The sequence below is a fragment of the Corapipo altera genome, unplaced genomic scaffold (assembly GCF_003945725.1).
Source record: "Corapipo altera isolate COAL_440 unplaced genomic scaffold, ASM394572v1 68, whole genome shotgun sequence".
Taxonomy (NCBI): domain Eukaryota; kingdom Metazoa; phylum Chordata; class Aves; order Passeriformes; family Pipridae; genus Corapipo; species Corapipo altera.
In genome coordinates this window covers 3,158,215-3,169,822 of record NW_020884919.1, presented here as the reverse complement: position 1 = coordinate 3,169,822, position 11,608 = coordinate 3,158,215, and positions in this window count along the sequence as shown.

Genomic DNA, 11,608 nt, shown 5'->3' with positions numbered 1-11,608 from the left:
ATTCTTCTGAAAACAGTCAGGAACAGCATCACTAAAAGAACAGAGCCATCAAGGGAAACCCAAATCCAGGGCACAACTGAGACAAATCACAGAAAACTGGGACTAACACCACCACACTGATGGGGAAAGGTGATATTTCAAAGGGAATAATCAATTGGAAGTAGACCTACTTTTTTTTTTAAATTTTATTGAGTTAGTTTGGAAAAGGATGGATGAAGCAAATTATTATATAATTTCCAAAAACTGCTTTATCACCATTTCTCAACAAATCCTGCTCTTGTGTGTGTCCAATGCACCAAGCTGATCAACCACATTGCATTTGTACTCATGATTTAGTCAGAGAATTATAGAATTTTCTGTTTCCAAAGCAGGAAAAAGACTGGAATACCTTGTTGGAAGGACAAGCTGGGCAAGAAAAAATACATTCTGCTGACCAGAAAATGAAACCATGTGTGAACAATGGAAGTGCTGTACTGGTTATCTTTAAATCGGTGTATTTACCAGCGTCATTTTTTACTGAGGGTTATCCTGGCAAGCTCTTTGTTATCGTAAAGGAAACTCATGGTTGGCAGCTCAGTGCAGTGGTCATTCACTAAAAATGAGAATTTAGTATCTTCTGGCATTGTATCAATCGCCAGTAAAACTCCAGCAGAACCTTATATATAAACTAACTCTGAATATTGACTCAAAATTTGGAACAGTAAGTACATTTCTTAATTTCAGAGATGAGCCTGACCTTTTTTTTTTTTTTTCTCTCCTGTAAAGAATAATAATGTCTTATTTAGAAGAACCTGTAATGTTTCTGGCCTGCACTCAGTATCTTGTACAGCTTTAACACCGGATTTTTTTAAACATGGAGAGAGACGTTTCTTAGCTTGGGATTCATCCAGGGAAAAATAGGTATGCCATGGAAGTATGCAGGAAAGGCAATAGGTGATGATGTTCTTTTGACTGCACTTCCCAGCCAAGGCTGTATCATGTTTCTTGGATACCAAGGAACTTGGAACTGAGGAATTATCTGATGGATTTACAATTTGGAAATGTTTTACCTCAAAAAGTCCCGGTGTGCCAAAAGCAAGTAGTTTAAAGGAAATGTCTTTGTTTTTAGAAAAGGTTCTGCTGGAAGTGGGTAGGCTCAGTTTCTGGAGAGCTCAGCCACTCATGTTGGTTGTGAATGGGGACTTCCCCAGGGCATGGCCCCAAATCCTGCCAGCTTTTATGTTCACCTCCTCCAAGAAGGACCTCTTGCCTACAGAACTCCAATATTACTAACCCTACAGCAATTTTGGTGGGAAAATTTTCCCCAGATCCAGGAAAAAAGGTAGACCTGGAAGCTGTTGAGTAAACTGGGACCACATCTGGTGCTACTTGTGTCATCTCCATTGCTCTTGTTAGTCATGGCTTGTGTGTGGAGTTTGGTGAGCTTATGGATAGCTGCTATCAGGCCACAGAGAGTGACTTGCAGTGCACAGCTCTTAGTCTATTTTGTTTCTAAATAAGGATTTTCAACCTTTGATATTTTAAGAGAAATTTTGAAAAATAATCCATTCTGATTTGCAATAAAAATCAACCAAACAAAAAAACCCCCAAACATCCCAGCAGCTTTATAAATGACAAACAAAACAAAACCAAAACCAACGAACCAAAAAAAAAAAAAAAGAAAGAAACAAAAAAAATAATTTTAGCCAGCTACATTTGTAATTCCCAGGACTTTGCATATTTATGTTCAGTAAAGAGAAAAAAACCTTTGGAAAAGTAGAGGTGTTGCCTGTTTGTGTGCAGAAAACAGCAGTTTCCTCTATTTCTTTCTAATGTCATGCAGTTTCCACGTGAGTTATTAGTTGCACCTTGTTTCCATCCTAAGAGAAAGATTTTTTTAGTGCATGGTAAAGCTTGTGCTGTTTGTGTGCTGAGTATTAATTAGTTATTACTCATAAGGGTGTTGTTCTAGAGGAGACAAAGTTTGGCTATAGCTGACAGAAACGTACTCAAGTTGCTGATGAAGCAGCAAATTCTAATGCTAAAATTCAATTTCTAAAAATGTCATGTGAAGACAAGAACTAGGACTCAGTTTTGTCTCTTCTTAAAGGTGTCTGTGCTCTAGTAGCCACATGAGCTGAGAGGAGTCTGGCCAGCACCACACGTGATCAGAAATAGAAATCCTGACTTCAGCCAGAAGTGACTGGAAGAGTTTTGGCTGATGTTGAACAAAAGGGTTTGTGTACTCACAGGTTCCTGGGAGAAGAGTTTGTCAAGGCAAAAAATAACCCACCTCAAAAAAACTCTCATGATTATGCTGAAAGTTTCGTGTTTGGTTGATTGTTGGTTTTGTTTCTTTGTTATTCCTGAAAAAGAAAGGAATTAAGAATTTCCAGATTATTATTAATAACAACTATAATGCAATAATCTTGTATATAATTTTATGCACAATTTAATGTGCAGTGTAATTTTATACACACACAGTATTGCTTCATACATACCTAATATTGTTTTATACACACATAATAATATTTTATACACACATAATATTATTTTATACATACATAGATGTAATCATGTTGCAATGCCCTGTTCAGGAGATACGTTCCTGGCTTCCACACTGCTCAAAATGAGTTCAACCTGTGTGGCCCTGAGCAGAATGGCAGACAGGCATATTTTTTATTGCTGATTCCAACTCTCATAAATTCTTAACTTGCTTAGAATTCGCCAGATTAAATGAAAAGTTATTGTAATTAAGGATTTATTAAAACATGAATCCTTGACCCAATAGAATATAATAACTCATTTGTTTCAAATAAGACCTATTTAATTGTTCCATCATTGACCTAAGCAGCCCTTGCAGTGCAGAGTCACGTGTGTTCTCCAAATCCACTTGCAAAAGGCTCTGTGAAATTTTTGATCCCCAAACCACTATATGGGCAGAAGCCCCTAAAATAAAATGTGTAATTTTAATTAAAAATTCAAGTGCTGAAAGTTCTTGTTATTCTGCACTGCAAAGCAAAGACTATGAAAATACCATTTTTATATATAAGGTTCTATTTTAACTTTTTGTGAACGACCTTCCCACTCCGAATCTTCAAAAACAATAGTTATTGATTTACAATCTTATAAAATAAAGACTGTAAAATCTCGTACCATAGAACTATAAATAGGTATTTTAAAAAGATATGAAAATTGCTCCCAAATTGAGTCTATATAAGGCTGTAGTCAGCAGAGAGCCATTTTGCAGGGCCATATAAACTGCAGAAAATAATTTCTATAGAAAATGCAAAGAAATCTGAAACTATGTACTGCCACAGACAATGCTGCCATAATTAAGGAATTATCCATTCCTCCTCCCCATCTTTGAAATAAGCCTTCTCTTTTTTTTTAATTGGTTGGATATAGAAAGCATATTACTATATTTGGGTCCTGTTTCCCTACTATAAAAACAGTCCTACAAGGAATTCCCAGCAAAAGAGTGTTGCAGTTCTACAGTATATTAAAAAAAAATACCATAGGAAAGTGTTATCCAATGGGCAGATGTTAACTTAAAGTGCACATTGTTTGGAAAAGGAGTTAATTAACAACTTATTAATTGGATAGAAAGTCTGAAACTGTTGTACTTCTAGCAAATACATAATTTTCTTCAAGTATTATTAAAGCGTTTTTGTTGTACCTATTAAAGATTCTTGTCTCTAAGTTAATTTCATTATGCTAATAAGCTATCATCGTTACAGAACCTAAGCTTTGATCCATGTTAATTGTCGTGATCTTCAAAGACAAAGTCACCACTTACTTTAAATGAATTTTACATCTTTTTAAAGAATCACACGGAAATTAGGGGAAGTAATTAATTTTTTATTATGTGTCTCAATATTTTTAAGGGAGGAAGTCAATGGTATTGGCTAGAATTCATTTTAACATTTAACTAGGGAAAACAGCATGAGGCAAAAAAACGTTCAGATGCAAAAGATTAAAGAAAATTTGAAACTGGGACCTAATTTGTCTTGATAAACTTTGGTGTTTAATATGCTTCTTTTGTTCTCAGTGTGAAACTGCAGGGTTTTGATTTGTAAAAACTTTTTGAAGAATTAATTCTTTCTAATTTTTATTCCTTTCTTTGCTTTCCTTGTACTCGAAGACAGTGGAGTTGACCTTCAAACCATAACACTTTTAAATATCTGTGAACATACAAGGTTAAATCTATTAGTGGTCTGAGATTAGCTGTTCTACACTTGCAAAGTGTGTACCTTCTGCAGCAAATTTTATCTTTTAGTGAATGATAACGAGCTTACATCTACCCTGTGAGTCCTCAGCAAATAATAGAATATGTGTTGTAAGTGATCTATTCCTCTTCCCTTTAAGTGTTGGTTATTTTAACCCTTTGATGTTATACAAAGCTCAGTTCTGAGTCAATAAGACATTTTTCTATTAGAGATCACGACCTAAATGTGAGTATTGTCACCACTGCTGTGATTGACAACTTGCAGTTCTCCCGTAGCTTTTTCAGACCTCTGTTGTAAATAATGCAAATAAGAATGGAAAAGGAAAATGTATAGGAAAAGAAAAAAAAATATTAGAAAAAAGAAGAAGGGTTGTGCTCTGGTTTTCTGACCATTTAAAGCCCTGCTATCCTGGAACTGCTCCCTGTCATATTCCCAAAGTACAAGCATCCTGTTGCACTTGCAATGAGAAATGATGCCTTTTTAAAGGCAATAGACAAAAGTAGTTTAAAGATAGTAACAGTGATTGAAATCAAAAGCCAGATTTACCTACTTCCTCCTCCCTAGTTCTCAGAGTGTAAGTATTTTAAATGCAAGTAAACCCCAAGTTTGAACTGAAGCTCTGCAGTCGGATTTCTGTGGCAGACAGGTGGTGAGCTCATCACCAGGATTTTTCAGCATTAATGCTGTACTCATTTAGACTAACACCAGGCTTGAGTGACCCTCATCTGGATTTAACCTCTGCCCTGTCAATCCACAGACATACTTTCAGATCTCGACATCAGTTTTGCTGGTTTGTGGTTTTTTTTTTTAAGCATAGATGACTTTAAGCATTAAGCAGCTTTCATAACTGGAACATATACATGTGCTGCTCAGTGCTCTTTGATTTGTAATCTAGGGTCCTGCCCAAATAATCCCCAGAGTCTGAGTGAATTGAGATGAAGTCCAAAATTCTTTGATTGAGGGTGTAGTGATGATTTGGCACAGGATTGCACTGCCTTTCACTTTTTGCACCAGGATCTTTAGGGTGCTAAACATTCAGTGAGCAAAACAGCATCTGCTGTCCTGTACAGGGCCAGGAGCTGGACTTTGATGGTCCTTGTAGGTCCCTTCCAACTCAGAATATTCTGTGATAAAGGTCTACAAATGTGAGGGTTTATTACTGGCAATATTAGCATCAATATTTTAAGTAGTAGTATTATTAGGGTGAGAATTAATGATCTTGGAGGTCTTTTTTAAGCTAAGTGATCCTGTGATTCTAATATTTCGGCATTCATTTCATAACCAGTAAGGAATTTTTTTATGAAACAAGCTTTTTCTTGCTTATGATATTTTGGGGGGGGGGGGGGGGAGTTAGATGCCAGTTTTAGTTAAGTTCAGATATAAAACATTGGTCCTTCAGTTTTGATGAGCTTTTGAAAAAACCTCAGCCTATAGTGGGTATAGGGCATGGTATGAAGGCATAATCCACCCTGTTGTACAGAGAAGCAAGAGCTTCCTCACCACTTTGGTAAATCCAAGGAATGTAATGTCTCCCATAGTGCCCTGCCCTTGCCTGAGCAATTGAAAGGCGCAATTCTTCCTATCATATCTTTTCTTGATAATTAATAGCACCCTATAAATGTTTATGTAAACATACAATTTAAAAGGACTCATTCCAGCAGCACTGTGCTTGTCAAGTGAGTCATTTTTTCACCTGGCAGGATGATGTTGTAAGGCTCAGTTGTCTTAACTAATCCTGGCTAAAATGCAAAATTCTGTTTTGTAAGAAAATTTCTGGCCAGCTCTAATCTTAACCTCTTGCATGTCTGGAGCTTCTAAATCGATGTCACAGTTGTAATAGCTTTGAAAACCCATATGTTTGTAAACTAAATAAACCTTGATATTCAAAGGAGATGAAGACAAGAATTACATCTCTTGGCAGTGGTGCTCTGAGCTCCGTCTCAGCTCGTGTTGGCTCCTCGTTTTTATGCCCGTGTGCCACGCCAAATCTTCCTTATCTATGCAAACATATTAATGTTGGCTGTTTGCAAAGGCTGTGATGCATCAGGCTCTTATCTCCACTTCTGACCCCAATGTTACATAATAACTTCCAAACGGTATTTCTTGATAGTTCACTGGGACCGCCTTCGCCTCCTCGACTCTTCACTGGGAGTGACTCTCCTGCCCACTGACTACATCAGCTCCTGGCTGCTCTCAGCCAGCTAAGGCAGAAAGGCTGCCAAATAGCTTCCTGCTCCAAGATCTCTGTATCCTTTCAGTGTCATGGGACATAACCCTGCAGCTCCAGTGTTTGTTTCCCAGGTAATTTCCCCCATTATATTAAACTTACATGGTTTGGCTTTAGTGATGCAACCCCAGATCCTTCCAAAGTTGCCCCAAAACTCTGCTCATCCTGTTTTCCGCACTCTACCGTTAAACAGGCTTTAATATCTTCTTAAAACAAATGTGCATTGTATTCACATTTGAAAAAATTCTGCACTAAATGTAATAAAAATGGCACCCTAGTAATACATATAAATACTGAAAAGTGTTTGCAGTATTGCCTACTAGGGCTATTAATGCCAAAAGAAGAAAATAAATATTTGTCATCAGTTCTATCTGGCCAAAAGTCTTCCTTTAGGAATAGCATAACATATTCTTTTACAGTATATAATTGCCTTAATTATTTTTTGGCCTATCCACAGAAGCTTAGTTCCATCTCTCTCCCCATAGTGTCCAAAGGATATGCAAATTCTGCTCATTCCAGCTTTCAAAATAAATAAAACAAAAGCCTAAAAAGACTCTCCTTTAGCTGTTGAGGAAAGGCTCAGAAAACTTTCCTAAGCCTGGCTGTTCTGTATGCCAAGAACTTTCTTATTAATGGAAGATGTCCCCAAGCTCTTTGCTATTGTTCCGAGGTCTTCCCCTCACCCAGCCTGGTGTCTCAGCATTCCTACGACAGCTCTGTTCCTCGTGGCTCCCAAGAAGTCAACCCTCCCCCCATCCCATCTATGGCCTGGAGCCTGAAAACATGGAAAACTGAGTCAAGCTCTTAAACCTTCCAGACTCCGTCATGAAGCCAAAAGCATGAAATGTAGGAGCTTTCTGTCCTCTTAACGTTAAAGTCGCAAGTTTTAGCACAGGGGGATCCAAGGGTTTGCGTCCCTTCTCGCAGCTGTAAGTGTCTGGTTAACAAACTCCAAGATATCTCAGGAAAGCCAAAGGGTGGAGGACTTTAGGAGGCTGGATCTCCCAAACTTTCTGTTTCCAACCAGTCTTTGTCTGATATAGCCGAAAAGAACCCCAGAAGCCCTGGACAGTGCAGGAAATGAGCCTATGTGATATTTAGGATTGGTCTCTACTGCAAAATGTTCATAATGCAACTTCTCAATTCTTTCTCTTTTTTCCTCCCTGGCTATTAAAAATTCCAGTTTTAATGCAAAGCAGAGCTGGAGTTCTGTGACCACCCTATGAGCACAGTGATCTGTTTCTCAGTTACAGGAAGCCATTCCCTTTAAACAAGTTACTGAGGACATGCTCCAAAACAGGATTTCCAGTATTCCACGACAACTAGATTGCCCTGCCTATATTATGCTCCAAAATAAAACTGAAGCTAACTGAATTTTCCTATTTTTTAGTGAGAAAATATAGGTTAAAGGGAGTCAAAGAGCATCTTCTGGTGCTCAGTGGAGGTGGCTTCTATGTTGGACAGTTTTGCACGTAATTCCAATGTCTAGAATTTTGATCTTCAGGTAGCTGCATAACCAGAAAACTGGGCATTACCCCTTTTTTTTCTATCTCAGAGAAGTTAATGGTTTTCTGAGAAGAGCCCTCCGATTTCCCTGTTTTCCAGAGCAGTTGCTTATGGAAATGAAGCCTGACTTGAGACTTGCTGTGGGAATGTTATTCGAGCACTGGTTAAGTGCCAGAATATGTTGGGAAGAAAGAGTTTCCAGAAAAATATCGCCCTGATTAAAACCTGATTTTACTGAGTTTTCTCTATGCAAAGGGTTACCAGAATAGTAAGATGAAGTCGTTAGTCAGATTTTCCTTCCCTTTCTTGATCATTACCAGTGATGCTTTTATTGCTGTTTTTTGAATGATTATTGTTACAACAACTCACCAACGAGCTACTTAGGTACCGCTTGTCTCTAGTCTCGCTTCGCACATGACATGTTAAATGTCCTGTTGATGCCTGTCCTTGTTTGGCAATTTTTCCATACTCCCCTTTTATTCTTTATAATAAATTTAGTTGGATATATGAGGAAAAGATGGGCAGAAAGTCATAATGCCAACGGGGTTTTTTGCTCCCTACGTTATGTTTTTCGTGAAGCCACTCTTGTGACTATCAACAGAAAACAGCCCATCTTATGCTAAAGGACAAAATTAAATCAGCAAACAGCAGAGGACAACAGAAAATACTGTCTTGATAACTGAAGGGATTATATATAAATTTTCTCTTATAAGGCCATTTGTAAAGGTCATGTGTTTGGGTTGGTTTCTTTCAAAAGATAAAAAATGCTGTGGGCAAACCATATTTGATTCTGGTTTAGTAAGATCTTCAAAAATGGCCATGGGTATGTTACCACTCTCTAAATACTGGACTGAACAAACATCCACCGTGGGATTTCTGTGAAACATCTCTTCTTTTTCTTTCTCTCTTAGCCATGGTTCTGTTTGAAACACCCTACTGTATTCTGCAAGTGCTGTCCTACTCTTGGTAGGAGATCATAAGATGTTGGGGTTAACTGTCAGATGCTTTACTCTTCTAAAGACCTTCTCCTTTTAACTAAATGCTTGCTTATCTTTCTAATTTAACATAGTCCCACATTCTTTTTGTAGTAATTTTGGACTATCTGATAACATATAATGGAAAACATGTTTATGTCTTCCACTAGTTCTTGTTGCATATTTCAAATGCTTAGAACAACAATTTTCAGAAGCTTTCATTAAGGTTAATTTAAAAACTACATTAAATACAAACAGATTTTCTCACAAACAAAATGCAATGTGTACTTAACAGACTTCTGTATGTTATATTTGATAAACTACCTCATATAAATGCAAATTCTGACTTTCTGCCAGAACAAGGTGGTACAGAAAATATTTCTATTAAACAAATAATGCTGGGAGAGCAAACTTCAAGTTACAGTATGTTATACTGAGAAAGAAGATTTTTTTTTCCCCACTGAGGTCAGGTATATATTTATATTATTTCTTCTGAGTACTTTGCTGCTTCTGCACTAAAAATGATGTAGTACAACTCTATATAAGAGGCAGGTACGTGTATATACAGGATAAATTCCAGTTTTTAATCAATTGTTTTTTAATGGTATATGTGATAACTGCTGACTCCTTTTGCTTGACAGAACAGTGGTATGAGAAGATGCCATGCTATGAGCTGAACTCAGGAGGATCGAGAGGAGGAGGAGGAGCAACCCTCAAACCTGGAATCATTAGGTATGATCCGAAAACGGAGCTTTATATGCTTTTTTCCTTGGTGCCAACTCATCTCGCTGCTGTTGGATAACGTTCACTTGGAAAAGGAGCGTGAAAAATAGAGCTGCCAGAGGCGACTCTAAAGAGCATATGATGGAAACAAATTGAGTCACCACCAATGTGGGCTACATTGTTGGTGGAATCTGGGACACCCGCATGAGCCATTGTTCGCTGCACCTCGTCTGGTTTATGTAGCTCGCTGAGTTGAAAGCTGGGTCGGCTCTAACCTTGTGATTCCAGGGGGTTCTTGCCATGTGGTTTCGATTGTCCGTGGACGCTCTCAGCTCGCGCTGTGCCCTGCCAGGAACGGCCGGTCCTGCCGGTCTCCCACACTCGTGGTGTTGTCTCAGCTCACCCTGATGGAGCTGTGGTGGGGACTGTTTCCTGATGTGGTCGCTTCTAGTGGGCTGCTGCTCTGTAAGTCTGCTAGGAGAGGGGTTTTGTTCACTCTTCCCTCTGCCCCTAAAGCAGCTGCTGCATAGAAGTTTTCCCTGAATACATTTTGCTGGGGGAAAGGGCTTTTTTTGCTTTTCAAGCCGGTTCCTGTCCTGACTTGGTCAGAAGCTGCCTTTTGGTGTTATTGTGGGAGTATCTGAGGTTGTGATTTATTCTCTTGAGCTCTTCTCGTTTGAAGGTTGTACAGAATGAGGCTCGTAGTGGTTTTACCACCTATTTCTGTCCTGCTGGTGTACACAGCTCTTGTCTGTGAGTGTTTTTCTGTGGGCATGGGGGTGATGAGAACTACTGAAATAGCAAGCAATCACTTCAACCACCACCAAATTACAGCCATGCCCGAGGCAAATTACAACAGCTTTCTGACAGTGTCACCATGCTATCTCTGTGACAGAGATGGAGATAATGAGAATTAATTAATCAGTCTTTGATTAGAAAAAAAAAAGAGGAGGGGGAAATCCTTCTGCTGTGATTCCACTGCAAAATACATGAAACTGGTAAGGTTTTTTGTTTGATGTTACTTCTCAAATATAGGGCAGATGTTTGTAAAGCAGTGTTCAGGTTTGCATGGCTGCTGGCTTGGTTACCTCTCCAAACCCACCACTGATGGACCAAAGGGGCAAGAGGTCCTCATTTAAAACAAAAATATATGTTGAACACTAGCACCATGAGGCTGATGCAGATGCTTTTATTCTCACAGTGCAAAAACTCCCTCTTATTCAGAGGTCTTGCAAGTCCCAGGTACAATCTCATTGACTGGAGTCTACTCTGCCTTCTTTGCAGTGCTTGGGGTGAAATTCTGTGTTTCACTCTTTAGACTGATGGCTAAATCTTAGAAATTGGTCCCTTATGATAAAACATGAACTACATGGTGCCAGTGTCTGACTGGAATTACAATTATCTAAGTAGATTCATTTGTATCCCTTTCATAGCAGCTTTTCTCTGGGCACAAGATTTTTCTGTGGGGCATGGGAAGAACAAAATTAATCTTATAAAGAGGAAGGGGTTTACACTGAAATCAATAGTTACAGAATTAACTGGGTAAATGACTTTTTCTTAATTCTTTCTCTTCTCAGAATATGAAGTTTTGATGGGTACACAAATCCAATGGCTGCCAAAAAGCTGATATCACATGAAATATTTCATCTCAGCTGCTTTGAGCTTGTCTAGACTTTGGTATTAGTGAAAACTGAGAGTGTAAAAAATGTCAGTAACAGAGAGGGGAAAGAAAAAACCTATCCTGACTATTAAATATGAGTAAGTCAGGCAGTTATGTTTTTTAAAAATGTTATCATTTTTAGGAAGAGTTACATGGCTCTCCTGGGCAATTTTTAAATATGAGCCAAATATGAACTTTTAAGCTTGGAGATAGATAACGAACAAATACAGTGTATTTATATTATTTTAGAGAAACAGAATGTTGGATTGCACAGGAACAAGAAGTAGGTCTGTCACCTTGTTGAAATTTT